The sequence below is a fragment of the Lepus europaeus genome, chromosome 20 (assembly GCF_033115175.1).
Source record: "Lepus europaeus isolate LE1 chromosome 20, mLepTim1.pri, whole genome shotgun sequence".
NCBI lineage: Eukaryota > Metazoa > Chordata > Mammalia > Lagomorpha > Leporidae > Lepus > Lepus europaeus.
The window spans coordinates 53,917,545-53,928,683 of record NC_084846.1 but is presented as its reverse complement, the minus strand read 5'-3'; positions in this window follow the sequence as shown (position 1 = coordinate 53,928,683).

Below are 11,139 nucleotides of genomic sequence, written 5' to 3'. Positions count from 1 at the left end.
GCGATCTGACTACATTCCCAGGACGTTTTGTGTCCCCATGCCTCCCTCTGGTGGTGGTATGGCTTCAGTGAGAGGAGCCAGAGCAAGCAGTGCAGAAGAGCTGGAACTACAGAGCTGATGAAGTGAAGTAGAACGGCAAGGTGACCAAGAAGGAACCTGAAGAGGAGCTGCAGCTCTCTTCTAAAGCAACCCCGACTAACAACAGCTTCTCCAAGGACACGCTGGCTTTAACATAAGCTCACTGCTCCCCCACTGTTGCTAATGGCAGCAGTGATAATGAGGAGGTTTCCCTGGGACTTTAACTCTCTGAGGGCAGGCATATGACAGGCAACAGAACTCTTCCCTTTTCCTCTGTTCTCAGCCCAGGGAAATTGCAATGTTCTTTGCAAAGATGTATGGGGAATCCAGTGCTTATAAAGAAAAGTCACCTGTTTTCCTGGTCAATTAATACAGAAGACTATACGGTAATCTATAGCCAAATTAAACTATATTAAAATGAATTCCTGGGGCTGGTACTGTGGCATAGTAGGTAAAGCCACTGCCTGCAGTGCTGGCATCCCATATGGGTGGCAGTTCTAGTCCCAGCTGCTCCACTTCTGATCCAGCTCTCTGCTGTGGCCTAGGAAAGCAGAAGATGCCCCAAGTCCTTGGGCCCCTGCACCCACATGGGAGACCCGGAAGAAGCTCCTGGCTCCTTGCTTTGGATCGGCACAGCTCCAGCTGTTGCAGTCAATGGGGGAGTGAACCACTGGAATGGAAGACCTCTCTCTCTGCCTCGCCTTCTCTATGTGTAATTCTGACTTTCAAGTAAATAAATAAATGTTTTTTAAAAATAAATAAAACGAATTCCTTTCTCAGAGGGATGAGAGTAGAGGGAACCAGTGGGAAAGGAATGAGGGAATTAAAATGAACTGAGCACGTACAAAGAGCCAAGCAAATCATGTATATTACATCATCCTCAGATCAAATGCAAGCAAGCAATTTATATCTATTTATGTACAAGGAAAAAGAGGTTCACAGAGGTTAAATAAGCTAAGATCTCACAGTCAGTAAATGGCAGAGAATGAATTCAACAATAGCTCCTACTTCCAAATCTATTCTCTTCCCATATTGCACATTGACTCTAGAAACCTGTATATTTAAAATAAATATTGGGTAATGATAGTCTGAAAATAAGTTATCAATGATTTCTCTCTTTAATTGACTGCCCCTTAAAGATTCTAATTTTTTATTTAGGAAAAATATGAAGTTCAGGGACCTGCACTGTGGTGTAGTAGGTTAAGCCTCTCATTAACAACCCATTAGATCCAGTGAAAACCTCTAATAAGGCTCACATCTAAAAGGCAATAAGAGATTTATGGTGACTCATTTTAAAAACATAGGCAAGTGCTCTTTTCCAAGGACAACCATACTGACTGTTGACTTTTATATAAACCATGCATTTAAACTGATAATCAAACCTTGGAATGATTATTACTGTGAGACAAATGTAAATCATTGTTATGGATTGAACAAGATGTGGCTCCCCAAACTGAGAGAGAGGCTGAAACCCCAAATTGATGGATTAATGCTAACAGTTGATGGATTCAGGAGGAGGCTTGACCTTGCCAATATGGCATCTGAAGATGGGGGCCTCTGGGAAGTTATCAGATCAGGTTAGGTTTCTTGGGTGGAGACACCTGAGTCAACGATGCAGGCATTAGGAGGAGAGACCACACAGCAGAGTAGAGGAGCGGGTTCCTGTGTCTCTGCTTCCTGGATCACCATGGGATCACCTCCACCCATGTTCTGCCTTTGTGAGCCGCTACCAAATTCCAGACCAAATTCCATGGGTCCCCTGAGCTTGGACCATGAACTTCCAAACTGTAAGCTGAAATAAACCTTCCCTCCTACTTTGCTCCTACCCTATATTTTAATTAAAGAAACAAAAAGCCTGACAGGTGCTGAGACTTGGGAAAGCTGCATGCTGTATCAGAATGCTGGTTCAAGTCACAGCTCCTCTTCTTCCAACCCAGCTTCCTGCTAGTGTGCTAGAGAGGCCCTTGATGATGCCTCAAGTACTGGGGCCCCTGCCTCCCAGGTGCCAGACCTGAATGCGGTTCCTGGATCCTGACTTGGGTCTGGCCCATACCTGGCTGTTGTAAGCATCCGGGGAGTGACTGAGCAGATACAAGATCTCTCTCTCTCTGTAATTCTGACTTCCAAACGTATAAATAAATATTTTTAAGACACAAAAGCCTAACTTACATACTTATCCAGATTTTTTTCTAATTGGACTCTATTGAAATAATTATTCACAAATTCTTCAATTTCAGTCTCAAAGTTGGTCTCTGCAGAATTGTGACACGTCTAAGAACGGCCAATGGGTTACTGGGCTAGCTTCCAACTAATAGTCCTTGATGTAACTCTTTCAATATTCCAATAGTACGTGACTTAAAACTAGAATACTATAGCATCTTCATTTTATCAGAATGAAATGTAGAGCCTATAAAACCAAAGATAATAAAACCCAAATGAAAATACTTGTGAGTTTATCAAGGATTTTTTCTTTTCTTTCTTTGACAGGCAAACTTAGAGACAGAGAGAAAGGTCTTCCTTCTGTTGGTTCACTCCTCAAATGGCTGCTACGGCCAGCGCGCTGCGCCGATCCAAAGCCAGGAGCCAGGTGCTTCCTCCCAGTCTCCTATGCAGGTGCAGGGGCCCAAGGACTTGGACCATCCTCCACTGCCTTCCCGGGCCACAGCAGAGAGCTGGACTGGAAGAGGAGCAACCGGGACAGAATCTGGCGCCCCGACCGGGACTAGAACCAAGGGTGCCGGTAGGCGGAGGATTAGCCTAGTGAGCCGCGGCGCCAGCCCAAGGATTTTCTTAACTTTGTCTGCCACACCCCCCCCATGATGTGTAAAGTATAATAGTTAATAGAATATAAATTACTAATGCCTACAGACTGCACTCCCACTTTCCTCCTAAACCAAAGTACTATGGAAAATATAGCCAGCTAAATGCTCCCATCTGGCCCATACTGAATATTAATTTAGAATTATCTTAATTAAGCATTGCCAAGGAAATGTTAAAGAGAGAAGTGCATTAGAACAAATGCATAACTCAATGGAATTTTCAAACATAAAGAGCAACACTTTTATGAGTAATTTCCTCGCACTGTCATCAGTTACTATTTTGTTTAGTAGTATAGAGGTTCACAGTCTGTCACTGGATTAATTGCAGTTCAATTATGGTTTGTCTTTCTAGAACAGAAAGTTATTTTTCATAAGGCTTTGTGCATATAACAGACAGTGCTTAAAAGTGGCAGCAAACAGGGACTTGCATTGTGGTGCGAGTTGAGCTGCCACCTACGATGTCAGTATCCCATATGGACACCCTTTTTAGTCCTAGCTGCTCCACTTCCAACCCAGCTCCCTGCTAATGCACTTGGGAAAGCAGCTGTTGATGACTCAAGTACTTGGGCTCCTGGCACCCAGATGGGAGACCTAGATGGAGTCCCAGGGTCCTAGCTTCAGACTGGACAAGTCCCATCCATTGTGGCCATTTGGGGAATGAACCAGTGGATGGAAGGTCTTTGCCTGGCTCTCCCTCTCTGTCACTGTGCCTTGCAAATAAATGAATCTTTTAAAAGGGGGGGACAGAAGCTGGAGCTGTGGCGCAATGGGTTAACGCCCTGGCCTGAAGCGCTGGCATCCCACATAGATGCCAGTTCGAGACCTGGCTGCTCTACTTCTGATCCAGCTCTCTGCCATGTCCTGGGAAAGCAGTAGGAGATGGCCCAAGTTCTTGGGTCCCTGCATCCAAATAGGATACCTGGAAGAAGCTGCCGGCTCCTGGCTTCGGATCGGCACAGCTCTGGCCATTGCAGTCAATTGGGGAATGAACCATTGGATGGAAGACCTCTCTCACTCTCTCTGCCTCTCCTCTCTCTGTGTAACCCATTCAAATAATAAATCTTTTAAAAAGGGGGGGGGCATTAAAAAGTTTACTCTAACACCTATACCATCTATCAACACATACACACTTGATTGACAGGAAGAGAATACACAGGATCCCATGGTCTGGTGATACTTGTGGGAACAGGAAACATAGCCTAGACTGTTTCTTTGATTTACATAAGAGAGAGGGGTGTATATGACAGCCCTACTGAAGTGTCTTTAATGTTTTTTTTTTTAAGTTGTAACTCAATGCTTCCTGAAAAACAAATATAAGGCCTATTTTTTTTTTAAATAAGATAGTATAGAAGAGTCTGATTATCACATATTTCAGTCCTATGAACAGCTGGGGTCTGCAGTTCAAGTGCGTCCTACTACTCCACCAGATGATGCTATTTTATATAGCACATTTTCCCTGATATCAAAATAAATTATTATTTTTTTGACAGGCGGAGTTAGTGAGAGAGAGAGAGAGAGGTCTTCCTTCTGTTGGTTCACTCTCCAAATGGCTGCTACGGCCGGCACGCTGCGCCGATTCAAAGCCAGGAGCCAGGTGCTTCCTCCTGGTCTTCCATGTGAGTGCAGGGCACAAGCACTTGAGCCATCCTCCACTGCCCTCCTGGGCCACAGCAGGGAGCTGGACTGGAAGAAGAGCAATTGGGACAGAACCCAGAGCCCCAACCGGGACTAGAACCCAGGATGCCGGTGCCGCAGGTGGAGAATTAGCCTAGTGAGCTGCAGCGCTGGCTAAAATGAGTTGTTTTGATAATGACTTCTGGGGGAGCTAAAATAAAGAAGGCAGGAAAAAATACTTCAATATAAGGAATCTTAGATTTTCACACAACAATGGGTTTTGCCATTAGGAAGTTTTAAATATGGAAATCATAGCAATAGGGAAATGTAGCCAAATTCAGGCTAAGTTTTGCTTTATTAACTACCTAAGCTTATAAATTATGATTTTTATTTATAATAGGTGTCAAAATTCTTAAAGCATCCAGACCCATTGACCAAGGTTTTCCCCTCTGCATATAATTATAAACTGCCCACATTTGATTGTAGAAATATTCATTATAAACTTTTCCACTGTAGTGGAATTCTGAATAAGCACTCAACATAATGGATTTGTTAAATAACATGTGGTATACCTACACAAATACTCTGTGACCATTAAAAATTGTGTATTAGAGTATTTAATCACCTAGATTAATGTTCATTGTATGTCATTACTTAAAAAGGAATTATCGACTGGATTCATAGCATTATCTCATTTTTTTTTAATTTAAAAGTTAGAGTTACAGACAGTGAGAGAGAGACAGAGAGAAAGGTCTTCCTTCCGTTGGTTCACTCCCCAAATGGCCGCTACGGCCAGCACTGCGCCGTAAGGGGAGGAGGAGGGGCGGGGCTGGTGATAGGTGAAGAAGTTGGAGGAAGAGGAGGAAGAGGAGGAAGGGTGGTGATAGTGGAGGAGGAGGAGGAGGAGGAGGAGGAAGAGGAGGAGGAGGAGGAGATGGTGGTGGTGGTGGTGGTGGTGGTGGTGGTGGTGGTGGTGGCGGCGGTGGTGGTGGTGGTAGTGGTAGCTGGAGGAGGAGGAGGGAGAAATTTTACACAGGTCTCCACAGCAGGGTGACAGAGGATCTGGGTGGCACTGGGACCTCTCTGGGATCACAGCAACTTTATTTTCTTTGGCTTGCCTCTGTTTTCTAATTTTCACAGTATACAAGAATCACTCTGGAAGACAGAAGCGGGGCAAAAGAGACAAACGAAGGCCGTGGCCCTTGCTGGTGCTTTCCTCAGCGGTTACGGCCAGGACTGCTCCCTGTGCAGTCACTTTTTGAGCAAACCAAGGATGTGGTAGGCGGGAGGAGAAGCTACACCTGTCCTGTCAATCTGTCATCAGGTAAATGGAAGTAAAAACATATATTATATAAATATTACTTAAATGTATGATGTGTAAACTAGAGCTATATAGAAATATAATACATAAGGTATATTATATAAACATGTAAAATATTTATTTTTGAAAGGCAGAGTGCCAGAGAGGGAGAGGGGCAGAGAAAGAGAGAGCGAGAGGTCTTCCATACACGTCCACCCCCCCAAATGCCTTTTCCTCATGTGACTGGCAGTGACTCAAGTATTTGAGCCATCATCTGGAGCCTCCCGGGTACATCAGCAGGAACCTGGATTTGGAAGAGGAGTGGCTGGCCTGTACTTATTAATACACACAATCACTGTAACATCTTCAGCTTAACCTGCTGAACCGCAATGCCAGTCTCTGGAAGTCTATATCTTAAAAATAAGACAATAATCCTCAGTGAAAACCAATACACAAACTGAAAGGCACTTAAACAAAGGGGAATGCCATTTCAGTGAAAACCATTCTCTATAATTAGAGCTTCATTCATGGGACCAACAGCAAGTAGCAATAAAAAAAAACCTTGGTACTAATTAGCAGTGTTTTTAAGATGGAATGTCTGATGGGCTTTCTAATTACATCTCTTAAGAGTGCCCTGATTGTTGTTAGGTGTTAAAAATTATTTCATAGGTGTAATTTCAAAACTATAAAAGGAAATAAATCTCCATGGCCAATGAATAGTCATAATACATTCAAATAGCAACTCCCAACAAGAAACGAACACATACAGAAAACATTCAGTGCTATCAGAGAAAATTACCTGAGTTTCCCTGGTTAATTCTTATCACTGTTTTGCTTCTTTGGAAATTTCCAACAAACAGAAACCAACAAATTCTATCTTACATTTCACATTTGCCTTCCTTACTATACACTATCATTGTAACATATTTAACTATGGCAAAAAACAGTTAAATTTTGCAACATCTGCGCTTGAAATAAAGAAATCCCTAATTGGAAAATAATAGATCATAAGATAGTTACAATATCTAACCTCAGCAATATTTGCTACTTAAAAACACCAGCAGGAATTCTTTAACCACATTATTTCTTTTGTTCAGCACTATCTTTTTCTTTTTCCTGCTGTATGTAAAATGTGTGATCTGACGTTGTGGGCAGATACTCACAGATTATTGCGAATAAGATCAGTGTCTATGTCTGCCAGAAGACTTAAGGTTTTAAGATCTAGGAGAAATAAATGTCCAAAATGTTCAATGTCCTCAATTACCATCTCTTTTCTCCACTCTCCCCATGCAAAACTTCATACTCTTTTCCAATTTGGTACAGCAGAGAATTTGTTTCCCTGACACAAAATAATGCCATACCATAAGATTAAAGTAAAATTTGTCTAGTTATTCCTCGCTGATACTCTCTTGGGAAGACTGAGACATGTCCAAGTTCATGCAAGCAGAAAAGGTCAGACCACACTCACACAAGGGCTCTAGTGATTCAATTTCAGTGTTGCACTGTCCACAACCCATTTCCCTCCCAAGAGTAAAGCTGACAGAACTACCACCAGAAAAGACGCAAAGACATAAGCCAGCACTTACTGTGAACTATAGCCTATTTTTAAAAATACACTTTGAGTAGCCAAATTGTGATCTTATCTGATCCAATGCCAAACAAAAGTAGATGGCTCTCTGATTTGTTGAATGAGAGATATAATGACCTTCACTTGGTTGAACTAATACATTTTAAAATATTTCAGATGATTATTTGAAGGATATGGGCACAAATAACTATCAATTTATGAAAATATATGGGAACGTGATTTTGTTGTACAAAATAAATTGGATCTCTATTACAACAAAATCTTTTCATTGCTTACGGGAACCAGGGTCCCTTCAGTAGGTGTAAAAATGTTGAATTACAGACCTAATAGATCATTTAGAAATATATGCCTGTAAGGGTATAATCTTCATACCATATATAAAGTCAACTGATTTCACTGGTGCAGTTTATGTAGACTTAAATGCTTCCTTCAAAAATTTATTTTAAGATTCTAATAATTAGCACCAGATTAATTCTTTTTTCAATAAATTGCTTTCATTATCTTATGTATCTCTCTGGGCTGTTTCTAGATCTAGACATGAGATCAAGAGTCAAGAATGAACTCCATGAACATTTAGAGTACCTACTATATTTCAGGTACTGTGCTACACCTGTGATATATCTTCAACCAAAGATTCCAGATTGATGATTTTCAGTGATTTTCCACCATGCTTTATCATGATATCATATTTTGTAGCATGACATTTCTTAAGAGGAAACAGATGTTATATAAGCTATGAAAAGAGAAAAAAATCCCATCAAAACATTAAAAAGAAAATTTAGAAGTGGGCAAAGATCATGACTAGATATTTTCCAAAGTATACAAATGGCCCATAAGTACATGAAAAGATGCTTCACATTATTAGTCATCAGAGACATGTAAATCAAAACAATGAGATACCACCTCACACTCACTGGGATGGATATCATACATAAGAACAAAGTAAAAATAGAACATAAATGTTGGCAAGTATGTGGAGAATTTGAAATCCTTGTGCATTCTTGGTGGAAATATAAAATGATACAGTTCCTATCAAAAAGAGCATGTTGGGTCCTCCTGAAACTAAAAACAGTATTGCAAAATGATCTAGCTATCATATCTCTGGGTATAATAGTGAAAGTAATTGAAATCAGGATGTCAAAGAGATGTTGTATACACAGGCCTACAGTAACATTTTTCACAATAGCCAAAGGTCCAACCAAGTGAAGTATCTATCAATAGATGAATGCCTAAGTGATATGTGGCATATACAGACAATGGAATACAACTGAACCCTAAAAAGAAAGGAAATTTTGACTCGTAGTATATCATGATGAACTTTGAAGGCTTTATATTAAGTAAAGTGAATCAAAAAGGACAGACACTGCAAGACTGCAGTTGTATGAGGTATTTGTAGTCAAACTCATGGGCTGGAGGAAACAGGAATGGGAACTTATTATAGAAGTGGTAAAGTGTTTCAGTTTTGCAGGATGCAAAAATTTGGTGCCCTTAGTAGCAATGTACTTTTGTTTAAAAATGGTTGAGATTACAAATTATTTATATGTATTTTACCACAATTAAGAATAATGATAATAGGGGCCAGCTCTGTGACACAGCAGGTTAAAGCCCTGGCCTGAAGCACCGGCATCCCATGTGGGCACTGGTTCTAGTCCTGGCTGCTCCTCTTCTGATCCAGCTCATGCTATGGCCTGGGAAAGCAGTAGAAGATGGCCCAAATCCTTGGGCCCCTGTACCCACGTGGGAGACCCAGAAGAAGCTCCTGGCTTCGGATCAGCGCAACTCCGGCCACTGCAGCTAGCTGGGGAGTGAACCATTGGATGGAAGACCTCTCTCTCTCTCTCTCTCTGCCTCTCCTCTTTGTAACTCTTTCAAATAAATAAAATCTTAAAAAAAGAATAATGATAATAATATCAGGGGAAAAAGCTCCAAATAACTAGCATAACTTAGAGTTCACACTGCAACAGTGGGGAAGGGAAAGTAACTGGTGGGGTGGTGGCTAAGAGAAGCACGGTGAGTGGGTACCTGGATATGCATCCAAGATCCAGCCCTGCTATTGGCTACTTGCGTGGTCTGGGGAAAGATGTGGACTTCAGACATGAATATGACAGACTGTACTATAAACTCGCATACGTTTTGCTAACTCTAAAATTCTATGAAGTTGGGCAATGCTGAGTAGAAAATTGAAGACAAGCACTGCAATACTCAGCATTGAGGGATGGTGGGAAGAAGAAGCAGGAAAGACTTTCTGGGGCCGGCGCCGTGGCTCACTTGGTTAATCCTCCACCTGCGGCGCCAGCATCCCATATAGGCGCTGGGTTCTAGTCCCAGTTGCTACTCTTCCAGTCCAGCTCTGTGCCGTGGCCCAGGAAGGCAGCGGAGGATGGCCCAAGTGCTTGGGCCCCTGTACCTGCATGGGAGACCAGGAAAAAGCACCTGACTCCTGGCTTCGGGCCAGTGCAGTGCCGGTCATAGCGGCCATTTGGGGAGTGAACCAATGGAAGGAAGACCTCTCTCTCTCTCTCTCTCTCTCTCTCTCTCTCTGTCTATAACTCTACCTGTCAAAATAAAATAAAAAATAGTTAAAAAAAAAGACTTCCTAGCAAGTGACAGACTAATCCTCTGTTATAAATAGGATTGTAGAACCTAGAGGACACCTTGTACCTTTCTCTGTCTCCCTAAGAGGCAAGATCACGCCCTGCTTTGGGTGTCCACGGCCCAAACAATGACGCTCAACACAAAGACACTGGTTGGAGAGGAGCCGATGCCTTACTTCCCCAGAGATGGCTGGAAAAGAATTAAGAGGGTGCCACTTCTGGAGGACTCTGGGATGCAGCCAAGAAAGAAAAGTCACTGAATCAAGGCGTTAGTTTAATATCTCTTCGTTTTTTCCCTTTGGACATGGTCTGGACAGAATTCATCCTGAAAGAGCAACAAGTACATATGCTGCCTGGAGCAACCATCAGAAACAATGCTGTGTCATGAAAATGCTTCGATGGGGTGGTTTTCTGTGTCAAGAAGCATCTGGATGGAGAGTGGTGAAGTTAGCATTACAAAGACAGAAAAAAGCATCAATAAAATTAAGTCATAAAGTAAAGAGGTTTTTTTTTGACAGGCAGAGTTAGAGAGAGAGAGAGAGAGAGAGAGAGAGAGAGAGAGAGAAAGGTCTTCCTTTTTCCATTGGTTCACCCCCACAAGTGGCTGCTACGGTCGGCAGCTGCGGCCGGCGCACTGCACCAATCCGAAGCTAGGAGCCAGGTGCTTCCTCCTGGTCTCCCATGCGGGTGCAGGGCCCAAGGATCTGGGCCATCCTCCACTGCCCTCCCAGGCCACAGCAGAGAGCTGGACTGGAAGAGGAGCAGCTGGGACAGAACTGGTGCCCCGACCGGGACTAGAACCTGGGGTGCTGGTGCCCCAGGCGGTGGATTAGCCTAGGGAGCTGCGGCACCAGCCAGGGATTTTCAACAAAACTGAGTCAAAAGAAGTCATGAATGAATTGCTTAATTATTACAGATGCATGGCCTGTGGGAGTCCAATAATGGTGAGAAACAGATTCCTATGTTAAATTTTGCTTGATCTTTTATTCCTATTATAGTGTTATAGTATAATAGAAGCTCCAGAAGGTACACTATATCCTTATGCTTACTTTATTCAATTGATTATAATAGTTAACAAACACAGGAAACTTGTGGAGTCAATTCATTTATTGAAATAAGAATATATTTGTTGAGTTTCTAATTCGT